Below are 18,163 nucleotides of genomic sequence, written 5' to 3'. Positions count from 1 at the left end.
GTACTGGATCTTAGAGGGGGTACAGTGAACCCTGGTAGTTTCATGGGAAGGTCATGAAACTATGCTGAATGTTTTGGCATGGGAGAGTTTGCCAATTTTAAAATAGGAGATGCTGCACCTCTGCGGGCAGTAGCTCTTTTTACTCTTTCCCTTGCCCACTTCCTGTCAGTCTGCATTCACATGCACTCTGTAAGAATGCATACATTTGCTGATGCTTCCACCATCCAGAGGCATGGCATTTTCCATTAAAAACAAAAAGTCACTAATATACCCCCCCACCCCCGGCTGAACAATCCATTGTAGTTTCCTTGCCCCTTCACAAAACTGCTTATAATCCCATGTTTCCATCTGAGAAACTGCTCAGTGGAAGTGCAGGAAGGGGAAATTTGAGCCAAAACAATTATATCAATACTACTTTTGTTCAGTGCAGAATCTACAGATAGTCAAATTGGGTAGAAATGCCCTCATGGAGGGAGCAGATATGGGTACTGTTTTCATAATGTCTGAATGGGGTCCTTTGCAAGTTGGTATTGAATGCATGATCAGGTCCCTCTTTTTTGCAGATTACAGATAATTAGGAGTTTATGTACATTGGGGTTTGATTGGTACAGAAGTTATGATCAACACATGAAGGTTCAGTAGCCAAAATTCTGATCATTACCCTATTTGTAAATTTTTGTCCAGTTTAACCATCTGCATGTGTGTCCTTTCCCTCACTTATCAGGATTAGTACAATAATCCTGCTAGTCCAGACTAGTTTGTACCAGGGATGGGAACTTGAGTCTTGGGACTTGAATCATAGTAGCAAAATCATGGTTTTTTTGTTGACTCGTGTACACTCAAGGCAGCCATGTTGATGACTTTGGCACTGCCTTGAATCTCCGTCCACTGACTCTGAAATGAGTCATGAATGTGAACAACTTGAGTCTTCTAGTCTGAGTGTACTTGCTTGCTTTTTTCACGGTGTGGAAGACTTTGTGGGGCCATCATTCAGACCGGGCGAGCAACAGGAAAGTTCCAGCCAGGAGGCAGGGAAGGTTTTTTTGGTTTTGCATTGAACAGGAGGGAGGGAGGGAGGAGCAGGCTTATCTTAGCTTATCTCTTATCTCTGAAGGAACTGATGATAAACAAAGTGTGGATATCACTGGATAAAGGTTTTTTTCTCTGGGTGAGTGAGAGTAGGAGGAAGAGCCCAAGAGATGGGGATAGGATTCTTGCCTTAGAAGGGGGAAAACAAGGAAGTGGGGAAGCATGGTGGAAGGCAGTTCCTAGTGATCAAAGAGAAACAGCATGGCTCTGGTGAGCTCATTGAATGATTGGTTGCAGTGGGACTACTTCTGATTAGAGCTGCAAAGGATTGGTTGTACTGATACTGCAAAGGACTGGGTCAGCTTGAATCTAATCGTGGTGAATTTGCACATCCTTTGTTTAACCTAGGCCTGAGACTTGACACATACAAAGCTCTTTGTAAGTGCAGAATATGTAACCACAATTGGGAGCATGAAAACAAAGCATGGTTGGGCAAGGCCAGGTGCTTTAGCTGTGCCTCATGTGCAGGCACACTGTATTTGTCTTCCTTGCGGATTCACAGATTTCACTCTAAGACGAGTGAATTGCTAGCCCATATGGCTATAGAAGGACAGTCATGTGCCACTTAACGACAGGGATCAGGACAGCGATCCCTGTTCTCAAGCAGTGTTTGATGCAGTGCAAAACCTCTGCAGGAAAGGTGATGCTCCACTCCCCTTTGGAGGGTTGTCTGAGCCTCTCAGAGGCAGTGCACATCCCTGTGCCCCCTCTGCAAGGCTCAGACTGAGGGAAATCGCTTCTCTTATGCAATTTCCAGTTTCCTCCGTGCCTGAGCGATTTCCCTCAATTTGAGCCTTGCAGAGGGGGCACGCGAACGTGTGCTGCCTCTGGGAGGCTCAGACAACCCCGGGAGGGGAGGGGAGCAGAGCTCCCCTCGCTTTTGGAGGGTTGGGGTGTGCACCCCTGATGACCACGTGACCACACGTGGTCGTTGGTTATGTGATTCTGGTGTAAGCTGGAACGTCGCAAACTGGGGCACACCTGTACAGTGTAATTCTGAAAATGGCAGTGTCTGCTACTAGGTCAGAGATTGGGACAGTGAGAATTCTTTATGTCTTAATCTGAAGGCAGAACATTTGTATTTGTCACAGCTCTCTTTCCATTGACTTTATTTCACTTTGTTAATGACTGATATATGTTCCCTTCAACTCAGGTACCTATTACTGGTATTCGTGTGAACTACAGGACGTTTCATAGAATAGACCATTAGAGTAGATCAGTGATTCTCACACACTTAGCACCAGGACCCACTTTCTAGAATGAGAATCTGTCCAGGACCCACCGGAAGTGATGTCATGACCAGAAGTGACATCATCAAGCAGGAAAAATTTTTAAAATCCTAGGCTACAATCCTACCCACTCTTACCCAGGAGTAAGTCCCATTTACTGTCATTAAGTGTATACATAGTAGCTTGTTAAAAGTACAGGTCTGTAACTTTCCACAAATGCAGTCGCATACCATGGGAGCATCAAGTCTAATCTATTAAAAAAATATTGAAATGAATGGGGACCCACCTGAAATTGGCTCATGACCCACCTAGTGGGTCCCAACCCACAGTTTGAGAAACACTGGGGTAGATCATGTTTACCATCCCTGATGGTGGATATCAGTGTGCATCCTGATCGATTTTTCTAAAAATTATTGTATAATTGAAGTACAAAAGGAGAACAGGAGTAAGACACAAGCATTCCCAGAATAATAATCTGTTTGTTAATGCATCCTGATCCACTGAGCAAATGTTCAAAGTACATCACAGTTGTTTCCCAAAATGAATACAGCAGCATTTTTGAACCTTTCCCAAAACTAGCACATCTGAATATTCACCAGGAGGTGAATTGAAAATGTTCTGTCGCCTTTGGGGAAAAAATAGTTTTGTGAGGCATTGCATTGTTTGTTGCCAAGCATCTAGTACAGCGGTTTTCAAACTCTTGGGGAGAGTTTGATCTGCTCTAAGTCCTTGCGGGGGTGGGGGGAAGGCAGCTGTGCGATCCAAGTGGAGCAAGATCACTCTACTTTCATTTCTAAAGCTTCAGGGAACCTTGCAGATGGTCACGCAGGGCTCCCCGCATCCCTGGGAGGCTGCAGGAGGCTCTGGTAAGTACAGCCAAGCCCCTACAGCCCCCTGAGCAACGTGATCCTGGTGATCGCGCTGCTGCTTCCTCCCTGCCTCCTCCCTGCCCCCACCCCTTAAGGGGGCAGAGGCCAGGGCCCTCAGGCTCATGACGCCCCAGTTTGAAAAGCTCAGATCTAGTACCTTGAGCAATGAAGAGAAGCTTGAAAGGAGTGCATTCTATTGGGGTTACATGTGTGACTCAGGAAAAAGGAAATCTTGTATTTCTGTTGTTCTCTTTGGCTTTAATTCAGCCACTTAACTCTAACTGTTCTTGTTTAATTGAGTCTTTCTTTCCCTTGCTTGACAACTTTATTCAAATTTTAGTTTTTGAAATGTGAAGTACTCATGTATCCACCTTCTATTGCAATCTACTCTGATTCACATCGCGTTTGCAAGATTAATTATGTAATAATGGAGCTCTCAACACTTGTGCATACACTAAATAACAGCAGATGGCTCTAGGTGGCTGGTATTTAATCAGACACATGAAGAGGTGCTAATTGGTGTTAAATGCCAATGTTTCCCAACAATTTATTTTCACTTTTGCACTCTGTTCTAACACCAGGTTTTTCATTAGAATTTTGAGAAATGGTAGTAAAAGCCTTTCCTCTTGTTTAGCTTTAGATGCATGTTAATTTGTTTGGTACTCTTTGTGCAGAAACTGTTTCTATGATTTCTACTGTGTCTTTGACAGATGTAGCTTAGGTTGTGAAGAATTAGATTCTTTCATTATAATGCACTTATTTCTATTCATATGAAGCTTTTAGTTTCATGACATTAGATGTTAAATGTATTTTAACCAGTGTTCAGATCATAAAACAATAGTGTTGTGGAAGAATGCTGAGTGCCACAGGAGCCAGCTGTGACTACTATGATCTCTGGTGCTTTGGATTCAGGATGCACACATAGGGGTGCTTCTCATGTCAGGGATCTATGTTCTCTTCTCATGTCAGGGATCTCATGTCAGGGTACCCTGTTCATACTTATCAACTATATATACCCACAAGACAAAGAAACTATGTGAGTGGCATTTATTTACATAGTCTTTCTCCAGAGGGTTGCCCAATTTCCAGCCATCATGGTTTTCAATCTTTTCACCTTTTTACACTCACTTGTTTTCTGAGGAACCCTTTTAGATTTGCAAGGAAACCTTGTGCATGTGAACATAAGAAGAGCCCCGCTAGATCAGGCCAAAGGCCCATCTAGTCCAGCCTTCTGTATCTCACGGTGTCCCACCAAATGCTTTAGGTAACATACTAGACAACAGGCGCAACCTGCGTCCTGGTGCCCTCCCCTGCATCCGGCAATCAGAGGCAGCCTACTTCTACCTTGCACATACCTACCATGACTTGTAACTCATGATGAACTTTTCCTCCTGAAATTTGTCCAATCCCCTCTTAAAGGCATCTAGGCAAGATTCCAGCACTACTTCCTGTGGCAAGGAATTTCACAGACTAATTACACGCTGGGTAAAGAAATATTTTCTTTTGTCTGTCCTAACTCTTGAAACACTCAACTTGAGTGGATGTCCCCTGGTTCTGGTGTTATGTGAGAGGGAAAAGAGCATTTCTCTATCTGCTCTATCCAACCCCTGTATAATTTTGTAAGTCTCAATCATGTCCCCCCTCAGGTGCCTCTTTTCTAGGCTGAAGAGACCCAAACATTGTAGCTTTTCCTCATAGGGAAGGTGCCCCAGCCCAATAATTATTTTGGTTTCTCTATTCTGCACATTTTCCATTTCCACTATATTCTTTTTGAGATGTGGAATATTCTGGGATATATTACAGCACAGACTGAGTTGAAATAGCACACTGGCCAGGCATATTGGGGCCTTGCTGTCATCCCACACAGAGTATGTACTAGTAGAAGACACGTAGTCATCTTCTGCATCTGTGCATTGCAATCTGTCTTTCAGGGAAGTTTGCTGGCCATGAAAGAACCTGATAAGCTTCCCTGTGCTCAGGGGTAGAAAATCATAATGTGAGGCCCTGAAAACATTTTTAAAAGTCCACTCCCAGACCTCCATGAGAATCTTTTAAACTTGTGCAAAAGAAGATAAAATGAAGGGCGCTTGGATGAAATGTAACCATGGAATGCTTGGATTTTAGGACTAGGATTACATAGTCAGACTATTCTGTAGCGACTGTAGATAAGTTTCACTTCAGAGGATAAAATCAAAGTCATTGAGAACAATAAGTCAACCAGTGGTTGTGTCATGAATGTTTTCTCAGAGTGATTGTAACCTTACTTCCTTATTGTCATAAAGCAGGTAATACCAAAGACTGCATAGCCAAATCCCTGAAAGTGCAGACTAAATGCATAATAAATCATGATGTCTTATTCCCTCATCCTGGCCCAACAATAATGCTTTCCCAAACAGCCTCTTTGTTTGACATGCTGCTAGGAGCAAGATACCGAACTCCAACCGTATTCATTTTTGCCAACCATAGGAAGCTTGAGTTCACAGGAAGAATGATTTGCTTTCCTATACCACATAGCACCTTGCTTCTCCTATATACAGGTCCAACCTTGTTATACACTGATTTTTTTATACATGGATTTTACTCAACACGAATGGCCACTGCAAATGAGAAGGAATGTGCTGAATGTGGAAGATCCAGGTTCGAATCCCCCCTCAGCCATGAAGCTTATTGGGTGACCTTGGACTAGTCACTTTCTCTCAGCCTTATCTACCTCACAGGGTTGTTGTGAGGACAAAAGGAGGGGAGCAGCTGTGTACACCACCCTGAGTTCTTTGGAGGAAGGGCGGTATAAAAAATGTGAAAAATAAATAAATAAATCCCTGGAGAAGGGGAAAAAAATCCATCACTTAAAAATCACCGTTTTTAAGTGATTTGATTTTCTTACAGTTGCAAAGAGATGGTCATGCAAGTGATCATTCTTCAGCTGAGCCAGGCAAAGGCAGGAGGTCCTAATTTCTAATTGCTGACTGCCTCTCTGCAACCGTCAGAAAAGCTGTTTTTAAACCACAATTGTAAAGGGATGCACTTTTTAATTTTTTAAAACTGATTTTATTTAACACATTTTATGGTATCAGCAGGGAATTCCAGAATCAAATCCCTGAGGATGTTGAGTCATGACCTTCTTTCATTAGGAGCAACGGAGGGGAAAGAAACCTGGAAGTGGGTCTTTAAATCTATTTTTCCACTTTTTTTTTTCATCCACTGATTTCTTTTAATCCACTAGGGGTTCTGGAAAGGAACCCTAGTGGATAACGAGGGATGACCTGTGTAGCCTGGACAGGGCCATGTGCCACACCTCCCTGGTTTCACCAACCTTTTGTGGGATTGTGCCATGACTAGAGGTGTTTCTTATTTATTTTACTCAGAAGCAAGCCCATTGTGTTCGGTAAGACCTATGCCCGCTTAAGGAGTGGGACAGGGAGGAGGCAGCAACACAATTCCCAGAATTGCATTGCTCAGGGGGCTGCAGGGGCTTGTCTGCACTTACCAGAACCTCCTGCAGCCTCCTGGGGGTGCGGGGAGCCCTGTGCGACTGTCTGCAGGGCTCCCCAAAGCTTAGAAAGCTAAAGTGGAGTAATTGTGCCCCGCCTCTGCAAAACCGGAAGTGGAGCATGATCGCTCCACTTTCACTTCTTCAGCTTTGGGGTGCCCTGCAGACGGTCTCACAGGGCTCCATGCGCCCCCGGGAGGCTTCAGGAGGCTCTGGTAAGTGCAGCCAAGCCCCTGCAGCACCCTGGGGAAAAATTCCCCCCCCCCACCAGTTTGACAGGCCTTCTGATACTCGGGGAGGCCACAGAAGGCCTTCCTGACCATCAGAAGGCCTGTTGGAGGCCTTATAAGCACACTTCCGGTTTCTGTGACAACCTGAAATGCCTTTGTAAGGCTTCCAGCAGGCCTTCCAAGGGTCAGGAAGCCCCCACACACCCCCTTAGCAACGCCACTGCATTCATGCCTTGTCCATTCATTAACCCGATTGAGATGGCCTGTTCCTGCTACTTTTACTTGGCTAATAATGAGCATGAAGAAATCTTAAGGATATTTCCTTTATACCTACAAGTAGATCTTTCATACACATGTTGCTGGAGCAGTATGGGAAGAAGCCTTGGAAAAGAAGCTTCCACATTTGTGCCAGTAACTCAAGCTGTTGCTGTTTGACCCAACTATACATAAGCAAACTGTGTGATTGCACTTGCCATCTTCTGTTTGGCAACAAACAAGGAATGGGACACAAAAAGGCAGCAATGATTCTAGAATCACCACATTCGGACCACTTTTTTTCCTCTTTTCCTCCTGGAAATAAGGCAGATTAGCCTTGAGATCCATACTAGTTATTTCTGTTGCTCTACAGCAGCAAAACAGAACTTGTGCCATCATAGAGTTATGTAATGGTGGTGATTAATTTGATCATTACTAGTACATACTGTCTGATGCATATAATGCCTACTTTTTTATTTTTCATTTTGTTCCACTTCCTTGCCATTCTCCCAAGAGGCGGATTTGCAGTCTATGTGTGTTAGATACTTTTGTTTTCACTTTCTCTTCAAATTACTGCGCCTTACTTTAACACATAAATATTGGGTAGAGGGTTTCCTTTTTAAATAGAATAAAACCTTTCCGTTAGTATGTATTGCTGCCAAGAAATCCAGATGTACAGTCCAGGAAATCCTGTAATGTTTAGGAACGCAAAAGCTGTTTTTAAAAAATAGTTTTGTCCAAATAAAAAACTCATTCAAGGTTATTTAGAAAAGCAGAAGGATCCATGTTAATATGCAGTCCTAGGTATACTTACTACACTGTTCCAAACACAACCTTTCAACCTTTTAAGAAGACTTTGAAAACCTATCTAGTTGATTTTACTTCTGCAATATACAGGGCTGTATTTACTCATGGCTGGGTCCCTAGGCTTTCAGATATTTCAGGTCCCCTCTGGCACTTCAGTCTTTCACCCCACTACCACTGACATATATGATATGTGGTTGGCAACCTTCAGTCTCGAAAGACTATGGTATAAGCCTACAGCACCCAGTATTCCCAGGCGGTCTCCCATCCAAGTACTAACCAGGCCTGACCCTGCTTAGCTTCCAAGATCAGACATGTGCAGGGTAATGGTTGCTGCAAACCATATGATATATATGGATAAATATATATATACATGCATTGCTATGGCACAGAGTGCAAAGCGCCTTTAACCATTGGAGCCGGAGAGCTCAGGTAACAATGCCTCAGAAAAAAAGAATTAGCTCCTGGTGCCTGTCTGCCCCTAGGCTTCAGCCTAGTCAGCCTTATTGATAATATGGCCCTGGGGATGTGATTGCTAGGCTCCTACTGTTTCTCTTTTGTCATTTCTTCTGTTGCTTTTTATTTTGGTGCTGCTCTTAAATTTTTTCACAATTTCAGATAATTTGTTTCAAATTATTACCGTAGATACTCGCCTATAGGACATGAAATTTTTGACAAGTAATCAAGCTCAAATTATCTCTTCTCCTTATCTCCGGATTAATCAGAGGGCAGAGCCTTTCAACTCTGAAAAGTTTCATTTTTCAAGTGCAGACAGACAGGCACCAAGTTTCTCAAGCAGCAGGCAGGCACAATTCCTTAGAAGCAATCTGTTTCTACAGCAACAGTCCAGCCAAAGTTAACCTTTTATTCTCCTTCCTTCTGCTGCAGCCTGGTTCTGCTTTGCAAATGCTTGCAAAGCAGGTCTGTTTTTTGAAACTCCAGGATGGGAATCCTCCTTTCCATTTGAAGCAGGCTATAATTCAATGCACCATTACTTAAGAACGACACCCATGGAAAGCAGTGGATCTACTTCTGAGTAAAAAGGGTTGCAAATATATGCAACTGCATCTCTCTGCTATGAATTGAATTGCACACTCCCAGTTATGTGTTATGGGTTGTATGTTGTACGTAGAGCTTCTGGCTTAACACACCAGACACCTTAAAGGTGAATTTGATTCATAGTTCTCCTGCAGGGGTTTCTAACCTTTTCACTTGCATATCCCTTGTCAGCCCATTTCCATAAATTGTACCCTTCAAAATGTAGCAAAAACCCTTCAAAATGTACCCTTTAAAATGTAGCAAAATTTGTAATTAATAATACAAGCCCTCATCTCCTCCATATGAAAGCCCAGTCCTCATGTATTCATCACAGTGTTTCTCTTTTCATCTGTTTGAAGAACAGAAGACTGCCTTTGCACTGTTTTGCACCAGAAGTGTGCTGAGAAATTCTGGGTGATTGATCACTTTCCATATTATGTTTCAGCTTTTGTATTGTGCTGGTTTTCAATCACTGGTTCATAGATGACTTGGTGACCTAAAACTAGCTATTGGTGGGGCTTTCACAGCCAACTAGCTACCTCCTTTCCTGCCTTGCTGATCCTTGCAAGGCATTCCTGTCTTGCAAGGCATTCTGAAGCATGACTTGCCTTTTTCTACCATTAATCCATTCTTTTTCAAGTACCCCTAAAGGTCCTGTTGAGTGTCCCTGGGAGTACATGAATACCAGGTTGGGAACCACTGTTTTACTGGTATGTAGTTTACAGTGTACTTACTCTGACAGTGCTTACAAAAAGGTGATGAAGACCTGAATTTAAAAAGAATAAAAATGTATCTTATGGTCTTTTACTATGTTTTTAATAAATTCAAGACTACAGTTCTTAGGTAACAATTAGTGGTAGGTTATTTTTCAGGATCTGACCTCGAGTAAAATCAGACAAAACTATAGTCAGACACCCTCCTAAGTTTAACCCTGAACTTATCCTAGGGTCCTAGAAAATTCCATGATTTTTGGCTCAAAACTTGCCCTCGACTTATCTGTGGGGTCGACTTATAGGCGAGTATCTGCGGTAAATTCACAATTCTGTGTTTTCAATCTTTGCAAGGTGCCTTGGGGCTATGTAAAATGCAGGCTATAAATTGAATAAATGAGCACTTGGCAATTCATTGGATTGAGTATGAGTGAATGAATGAATGAGTACTTGTCTGTTGGATGCAAGTTCTTGCTTGCTTTCTTGCTTGCTTTCTTGCTTTTGAGCAAGCACAGAATAGCATTTGCCAAGTTGAATGCAACCAGTAGTCAAATCATGTAGCAAAATGTAATTCATCCTACAGTTAGAGGTGGGAGTTCTTTTTATGTGTACATTTTGCACATTTTGCAGTCTGTGTTCTGGACCTGGTTTACAGATTAATTGCAAGATTATAATTAAGTTATGATCTCTCAGCCAGGAACACGGACAGAAGGCTTCTTCATACATAGAAAGCTTGACAATTGTCATTCCCAATGCTATCTGACTGAGAATACGTACTCAGTGATGAACTAGATTCTAGATGAACTAGATCTAGATTCTAGAATCTATCAGTAAAAATAGATGGAATCAAGATGGCTATTAAAATTTCAGAGAGAGACCTTTTAGGAAAAGGAGCATTTCAGATATACCACATGTTTGCATAAGACCGACAAGGATCCAAGGATATTTGTAGTTAACTAGCTGCAATTAACTATTTCCAATTTGCAAAATTAAGGATGTTTCTTGATATCATTCAAAATATAAGGTAAAGAAACCTATTCTTTGTAATTTCTAAGAAGTGTATATAGAGACAGTGGAGAATGTATTCATCTTCTGTTTAAAATTGTTGAACACAGTATGTGAAACGGTTTTTAATTACTGAAGACACCCACCCAGAAGTCAATCTCACAGATAAGTCAAGGGCAAATGCTGAACTAAAATCATGGAATTTTCTATGACCCTCAGATGTCAGTAGGTTAAACTTAGGGGAAGCCAGGAGTGGGCGAGAGAGCTCAGCTGCTAGTCTTGGTGTGGGGAGGGGGAGCTTGCTCTAGAGGGGTTGCCTAGAGACTAATGGCCCTCTGCCTTGTTCTCTTGCTTCTCCCTGTGCTGCCCAACTTACTTGAACTGCCCTGACTGAGTGACCTTGCAAATAAGGTGAGGAGATGATCCAAGTTTGATTTATTAGCAGAAATTTCTCACCCTCTAGGTGAGTATCTATGGTATTATTTTGTTTTTGGAATAAGTATGTATTCAGGAAATTGTTGTTCCACTAACACAAAGCACAACTGGTATAATTTATTTAGATTTCCTTGATCCAAAATAGCAATGGGAAAGAAAATAGATGGAATTGATTCCTCTGCACATATGAACAGCTGCCTATTCATTAAAAAGTTAATATAACTTCAGTTTTACATAGTTGGGATTATCTACATTTTCTTCATCACAATGAGCTCCTGGCTAACTTTTTACAATGTACTTCAGAGGAATTATTCTGCAAAATACAATAATGAGTTAGAGGTGCAAAACTTAAAAACTTGTCCTGGGTTGTTCATTGTCAGGGCGGAAATGTATAGCCAGGATAAAGAGAATTTTGGTTTCCTACAGGGATTTATGCTGTGTAGACAGAAGCAGATTTTGATATTTCATGCAGAGATAACCACTGGAGGCACACTAAGCAAAGATCAATAAGAATGGTGTGTTAGATGGCACCCATTATCCACTGGTACTTATCTTTTTAAAGAGATGGGTATTCAGAGTGAATTGACAGGCTGTGGACTTTCAGAATAGTTTGAGGTGATGCTGTTTTTTCTTAGTTAGATGAATTGAAAATGCTAACAATAGTCATGGTATGAGATACTTAACATCTGTAATGCTGTGAATTGCAGGAAGATTGGAAGCATGAATTATTCTATGTCATTTTGAAGAGTCACTTTAACTAGGGAAAAGGACAGCTGTCAGGTTTATTACTTCAGAATCATTTTTTTTATCTGAAGCTTAGTTTTTCCAGCAGGGTTAGGCCAAACTAGACATGACATGCATTTGTGTGTGCGTCTCTTCCCTGATGGCTTAGTTAAAAATAAATTTAAAAAGCAGTATTGGGTGGCTCCATGTTGAAGCAGAGAATCAGTAGAAGAGAATATGTGTTTTCCCTTTCTGCTGTTTGCTAAAATTTGCCCCTCCCCAGTTGCAGTCCTACTTATGAGAGGAAACAGAGATCCTGAGGGGGGACTCCTCTTGCTCCAGACCTCATTCTTTTGCTCCTGCAGCCTCTCAGAATTGCTTTTCATTTAAAAAAAAAAAAAAAAACTAAATATGGTAGTAATGCATACTCACAGGATCTGACCAGAGGTCCGTGTGGTCTAGCATCTTGTTTCCCACAGTGGTCAACCTTGGGAGGCCCAAAGCAGGGGGTGAGGGCATCGTCCTCTGCAAGTACAGGTGTGCGCCACTTAAGGATGGGGATACATTCTCTGATTCAAGTTGTTATGCAATTATGTAGTTAAGCGAACATTCAGCCCAATCTAGTGCCTTTGTTGTGTAAACAGACACTCCCTGCCAGACACTAGCTGGCTGACAGGCTACTGGAGACTGATTGCTTCTTCTTTGCATTAAGAGCCTCTTTGTTGTATTAACACACACTCTGCTGCAAGCTATGGGAGACCTGACTGCCTCACTAAGATCCTCTTTGTTGTGCTTTGACCACTGTTGTAAATGCGGTCTGTCATTAAGTGGAAGGTCATTAAGTGGTGCACACCTGTGGTATTCAGAGGTATTAGTGTTGGCACTAGATGACTGGAGAGCTGGGTGCAAAGCTCTGGTGTAGACCCTCTGCTGGTGCATCATTCGATTCAGTTTGTTGTCTGCAAATTTGCACGTTGTTAAATTGTAGTTCTGTAGAAGTTCAGACTAACAAAGGGAATTTCCTTTCTAAGAAGCTATATAAATATGTGAAAAATACCAGCTGTTCTGTGATCCACATTGGTATTAGCAATGCTGAGATATAAATATCAGCGTTCCTGCAATAGCCTTTTGCCATTTTTTTACAGAGATATGCCAGCTGAAAGCAAAATTGGTCTCCCTGCTAGCAGAGGGCACTCAAGGGAGTTGATTCACTTGCAGTTGCCTTTTTCACATCTGAATTAATACATTTCCTGGTTCTCAATTCAGAAAGAAGACTGTTTCTATCATTAATTGTTTGTATGCATTTTTATTGAAGAAAGCTGGAAATGTACTGAAGAAATGTAAGTAATAACTTTACAGCAGTCATCTCTCACTGATTCAAAAGTGGAACTGAATGAAACTTCTACAGATACTGTTGTATTTGTCAATATTATGGGAGAAGAACTGTATGAGAACAAGTTGTAAAGAAATTTATTATGCAGTAATACCTATATTAACACCAGTGATCTGTTCCTGAAAAACTGAGTTTTGTCTAAGGCTATACGAGATGTGGTTGAAGGGAACTGGTACTGATTAGCCACAAGACGCTCCTCCCATTGGTTACAGTAGCTGTGAATCAACCCAGGATGAAGAGCATTATAGCAAAATAGCACTACAGGAGGTATTACTGTTAATGGAGGTATTACTGAGTTAAGTGCAGCCAGAGACTATGGGAAGGCAGCAGGATTCAGATTGCCTCTGTGCTTCACCAGATGGATGGAGAGAAGTGATTTCAAGCTGCAGCAGCTTTTTCTCTCTTCTGCTTTACTCTCTAGCAGAGCTAGATGGAGAACAGGAAAAAATGTGTCATGGCTAGTGCCTACCCCCTCTCACTCCCCCTCCCCCTCATCCACATGGGGGGCATGTGCGCCTGAGTGGGGGAGGCACACACCAGCAACATTCTGTGAACTGAATTCAGTTGGCATGGTGGCATGGGCCACCACTGGTTTGGTGACATGTGGTGGTTGCTGCTGTAGTCACATTTTAAAAATACGTATTTGCTATACTAGTTATTTATAACTGTGTATAGTAATGCAACATCAGATTTAATCCATTTTCGATATGATGGATTCGTTTAAACTAAGGATAGTTACTTATAATGAGTTGCTACACATAATGACATCGCTGTCTATTTGTGCAACATTTCCTTATAAAAATGGTTTATTGTACCTTTGGAACGATTTAAAAGTATTTCTGTATTAAATAGTAATCCAGGCTTTATAGCTGCTGAGTTTTATTGGTAATAAAATTTGCCTGAAAATCCTAGTGAGGATAATATCTTTCTTTTTTTTTAAACCATAGAATTTAATATTCATTTAGCGCCAGCAGCAGATTGGGTGCAGTAAACCACATGTAGGTGACATGGATGACACCCAGTGAACTTAACAGGCTATAATACAAGCTGAGTAAATGAAGAAAAAAGGAAATGTCTGGGAGTACTTATCTATTCTAGGTTGAAAGTGTTAGGCTAAATGAATGGTCTCACTTGGTACAAGGCAGCTTGGTACAAAGGCTACAAAATCATAGGTACTTGTTTCCTTTCATGAAAAAGCAGGCTGTCCCCTGCCTTCCAGAGGTTTTTAAAAACAGAATGTGTCTATAATGTTAACAGGTATGTTTTTCATAAAACTGTATAGTTGGAAAGAACTTGAGTGTTATCTGTTCCAGTCCCTGCCAAGGGTGGTCTGAGGACAAGACCTTGATGGTTAGGGGCTGGGTGATAGTGAGGGCTCTAACATCTGGTGCTTCCTCCTCCTTGCTGGATATACCTCAATGCATTGAAGGTTGTGGCAGTGATGATTTCTCCATGCTGGCTATCCCTTGACTTGTGGCTCTTCGGGGAGCCCCAGCTCACAGTTAGGAACTACTGGTTTACACCACTAGCGGAGACCCATGAAAGCAGCCAGAAGGTTGGAGTTACAGTACCATAACCAGCTCTGACAAGTACTCTGACAAGTGTCAGAGGTATACTTGAGACCATAAATATATCCATCCTCAAACTAACCCTCCTGTGCTCAGCTCCCTGTCAAGACAGTGGAAGCCTTAAACGGGCAACTTTCTGGCTTGACATCTTGCATGTTTCCTTTTTATTAAGGCCTACCTAGGCTGTTGCCAGTGCTGATGTGTAGGCTTGGGGTGGTGGTGGCACAATGTTCCTGGCATTGTAGCTATGTTAAAGAGGAATGGTCTCAGAATGGCAGAAGTAGATACAAATCCCTCCGATAATTGACAACAATTATGCTGTCCTCATTTTCTGATGTAAAGGCTAGTGTGCATCATCTTGAGAGAAACCTGGTGTTTTGTCACCTAAGAAGCAACAGTTACTGAAAGGTTTCTCTCTTTATGGTTCAGATGACAATAACATGGAAAATGTAGCCCTTGCTGAAAATGAGAATATTGAATATCTAATGATGTTATCACAGCCATTTTGTAAGGGGTAGCAAGGGGTTAGAAAAGCTTTTTGTTCTCGCATCAAATTTGGGTTGGGAAGGTACCATTTAAAAATTGTTTAAAAAGAAATGCTTGTGGATCAATTATTGCTGTTGTTCCCTTTTATTATTATTGTTTTTTCAGTTAAGGCTCCTGAATAGCATATGATATGCTGTGCATTGTGATATGCTATGAGGATTGTTCATTACTTTTTAGTGAGTGCATACTGCTAACTCCCAACTGTCATTGATTCACAGCAGAGGAGATAACTATTAACAGCATAGCATCCGCGTGGAAAATGTGCACTGGATGAAAAACTCATTTTTATTTAAGAAAGTGTAGAAATATTTAGCTTAGCTTTCAACATAGACATTTGGTGACAGCACTCTTTTTTCTATCATTCTCCTCAATGGATGAAAACTGGCTGGCCCTTTCTTTTTGGCATGAGAATTGCTTTATGTTAAGATGGTGTATTCAGAAGTCTTTTATTGTCTGTCTTATGAATACCCATTTTAATGTATGATAGCTTAGAGCATTTATGCTAGGCACAGAATTGTTCCCAAATCGAAAGGATGTTAATAACTAGGACTTTCCTTCCAAGCACTCCTTGCAGAATCCAAACCTGCTGCATCAGACCAGGAGCTGATCCAGCCCAACATACTGTATCCAACAATGACCAACCACATGCATTAAGGAATCCTTCTCATCCCCCACCCCACTACTTTGTTTCCTAAGGTTCCAATTTGGTATATTCAATGTGTTGTAGTAGCCAAGAAGAAATCAATGACCAAATCCATAAATTTGTTGAATATGACTTCCACCAAAGGGAAGGTTGGACTAATAACTGGAATTGAGATGGGACTCTGTGGCCTTACACCAAAAGGAATCAAGTGCCATTTGGAATGAAAATGGGCATTTGGTCATAGCCAAAAGAACAGGGTGGATTGGGTCTGAATAAGCATCTCACATCTGTGAAAGCAGAGTGCTTGTGCTTGGGGTTTGGATAGGCTTTGGCTTCTCCGAAAGGGGTAGTGTGACCTCTGGGAGGTTGAATCGACATCTGAAATTGGTCTGCTACAAGTTGACTCTTAGAGTTCAGGTTGGCACCTGATTTTTCCAAAAGACTGGAGCAATGTTTGAAGTTAGATAGACATCTGGCTAAGGTTAGAAGAATGACTTTGGGCTTCAAATTAGCATCTAGCATTGCCCAGTGTAACCTTGGGGGTTCAGATTGAATTTGAATGAAAATTTGGCCTGAATTAAAATTCAGCCTTGGAGCTTATGAAGAACTGAAATTAAGGTTCTGATTAGCGTTTAGCTCTTTTGAAAAACCCGTTACAGATACCCATCTCCCTCAGATCTCTGTCAAGATCTGTATTTCTGCCATTGCAAAACATAGGCAAAAAAAAAAGTGGGGGGGATCAATCATAAGGTTGCATCAAGTTGGCACATGAAAGTGACATCAAATTTTAATAGTAGAATTTGGGTCAAGATTTGTGATTATTCATGACAAAGCTGAAAAATTAAGCAGGCACACTCATTTTCTAAATAAAGCGTATTACTACCTTGACATTTAGTAGTACAGTACATTGTTTTTCAGAAAACCTAGCTCTGCATTCTCATAACTTTGCTTAACATTAAAAATAACCTACAAAATATAAGAATTAGTTCGCTAAGCATGTTATAGAAAGGATGATAAGCTGAATATGCCTCAGTATTGAAAGAGGAGCTTCAAAATTTTCTGTTCCTTTAGCTGTCAGATTATCAGTTCCGCTTGTAGAAAGAGAAGAATATTTATAGGGAAATAAATACATGTCAATCAGGAATAGTAAATGTTTTCAAAACTCTGCTGTCTTTCCATTTATACAACATTAAGTAATTTTTTTTTCATTCTTGTCTAGAACAAAAGAGCCAAATGGTCTCAGAAGTTTATCTCATATCCAGGCTACATACTGGAATTTTTCTATAGTGTGGCACAGAACCCTTCAAACTGCTTCTAAAAAAGCCGTTTAAGAGTTTTGTTAGAGAACTGCTTAAAATGGTGGTTTTAAACTGCTTAAAGAACGCACTGACTCCGGGGTGTGTTATGTTCCCCCAACTAATGTGATAGCTTCCTTCAAGAATATTTAAGAACGGGAGAATGTTGGGGAGCACCATGAGCAACTGCTATGTTAGCCACCCTGCAGAAAATTTCCAGTCAAGCAGAGGTGAGGCACGTGCCTTCTCAGGGATGGTCTTTGCCATACAGTGACTTGAAATGATCAAGTGGAGCAGTACCCTTGGAGGGGCGGAAAATGGACAAGGGAGGGTGCAATCCTAACCCCTTATGTCAGTGCTTTCCAGCACTGACATAAGGGCAATGCAGCTCTGAGGTAAGGGAACAAACATTCCCTAACTTTGAGGAGGACTCCGTGAGTGACACCCAACTGCAGGATGCAGCTCATGTCCCATTGGCACCGCTATGCCAGTGCTGGACAGCACTGACATAAGGGGTTAGGATTGCACCCGGAGTTGTTAAAGTTATTTTAAGGGAAAATTCTTCCTCAGTTTGGGTGGATTTTATTGGAAAACCAATTGCTGGGAACCAAAACCAGCTGTTAATTTGAATGTTATTAAGTTACGGGTGCTCACGTTTACTCCATATTTTCTGAGGATCTGTTCCTTTCCCATGTCCTAAAACAGTAGCCTCCAAATCTGAACTCATGGTCCAGCTTCTCTGCAGCAAGATTACCCATCTGAGCACAGTGTGGCAGTGAGCACAGCTTTCCATTCTGTGCTCCAGCCTCCCCCTTTTGCAGCTAATCTTCTCAGAAACTCA

At 41.6% G+C, this 18,163-nt stretch overlaps 1 protein-coding gene across 5 annotated transcripts in view; it reads left to right on the top strand.

The window, feature by feature from the left end:
• INPP4B (inositol polyphosphate-4-phosphatase type II B) overlaps window positions 1-18,163 on the top strand; it is a 338,885-nt gene that overhangs the window by 173,614 nt on the left and 147,108 nt on the right. The window lies entirely within an intron of this gene.

This window comes from Tiliqua scincoides, chromosome 6 (genome assembly GCF_035046505.1).
Source record: "Tiliqua scincoides isolate rTilSci1 chromosome 6, rTilSci1.hap2, whole genome shotgun sequence".
NCBI lineage: Eukaryota > Metazoa > Chordata > Lepidosauria > Squamata > Scincidae > Tiliqua > Tiliqua scincoides.
This window is presented reverse-complemented; position numbering and strand designations above follow the sequence as displayed.